This window comes from Octopus bimaculoides, chromosome 11 (genome assembly GCF_001194135.2).
Source record: "Octopus bimaculoides isolate UCB-OBI-ISO-001 chromosome 11, ASM119413v2, whole genome shotgun sequence".
NCBI classification, from domain to species: Eukaryota; Metazoa; Mollusca; class Cephalopoda; order Octopoda; family Octopodidae; genus Octopus; species Octopus bimaculoides.
In genome coordinates this window covers 64,044,905-64,046,507 of record NC_068991.1, presented here as the reverse complement: position 1 = coordinate 64,046,507, position 1,603 = coordinate 64,044,905, and positions in this window count along the sequence as shown.

Genomic DNA, 1,603 nt, shown 5'->3' with positions numbered 1-1,603 from the left:
ACAGTTCTCATATTCGGTTAAAATGTCTTACGTTAAAGCTGGTTCCCATGCATTTCCCCGAAGAGAAGATTACATTCTTATCAACATCACCTATTCCTATGGAAGGTATAATTTGTAATCTTCGAAACATATGTTGGAAATAAAAGTATTCAGTTAACATATGCGTTTTACTCCATTTACTAAATTTATATATACTCAAGTACACAAAATAACAAGGAGTTTCTACCTCATAAACAGGATTTGCACCACAGTCATTTTGTTATCTTTGCTACCCTGGTATCTATTAACCAATTTTTTTTGTCCGAGTTAATTATTAACTAGGAGAAAATAAATACATATAATAATATATATATATATATTTTATTAATGTTACACATATTAATGTGTAAATATATATATATACTTACACATTCATACATACATGTATACACATACACACTCATGTATCCATGCGGAGTTAGATGGGATAGAGTGATCCTCATCGTTTCATAAGAATATAATTATTATTTTCCAATGAGACAAAATATTGCTGGTAAAACAAAATCCATCTAACGGTAACCGGACACTGCTAGATAGGATTGTTCGATCCCTTCTTTACAATATATTGGACGCAGATTTTGTATCGTTCACTAGCTGGAGAAGGTGTCCTCCTGAGGTTGAAAAGAATAGTAACATTTTTCTATGCAGAACGACCATTAATTTTCAGTAGAGGTACTACTTACATCTCTTATAGAGATTGTAGAACTAGCACCTTTGCTTAAAATGCAATACCATCATCAAAATTCCTGACATTTTTCGCTCATAAACGAATGTTTTATGTTTGGTTATGAAGGCCTGATGTGCACATTTCTTTCAGTGAAAGGGGGAATATTTACGACGTGCTTGCATACTTGAGCCCTATTTTATGGAAGTCTGTGTGTCGATGCGAACTTGTATATTTGTATTTCCCACTGTGTGAGTATATATATATATATATATATATATATATACGACCGACTTCTTTCAGTTTCCATCTACCAAATCCACACACAAGGCTTTGGTCGGGCTGAGGCTATAGTAGAGTACACTTGCCCAACCTTCCACACAGTGGGACTGAACCAGGAACCATGTGGTTGGGAAGCAAGCTTCTTATTACACAGCCACGCCTATATATATATATATCTTATAGTCACACTCATACACACATACCACTACGTAATTATTTTAGTTTCTCCCTTGGCTGGAATTTTTAGTCACGCTCACTAGATTCCACCGCTATGGTCTAACTGACCAGAAACAAGACAAGCCATGCGTGAGACTGCAGTATTTTGTCGATTACTTGTCTAGTAACTGACAGAAGCCTATTCTGTTTATCACAACTAAGTACCTATGGGTTCCTGAATACTCCCCATCTGCTTTCGGTTTTCTGTGTTCTTATCACAGGTAACTTAAACACATACATGCTTTCACATGAACACACTACTTTAAGTACACATGCACACATATATGTATACACAATTCAAACACACATGCTTGTAGCCACATCCATTATATAAGTACATATGTATATGCATGCTTATATGGTGTGTGTGTACATATATACATATATATATATATATATATA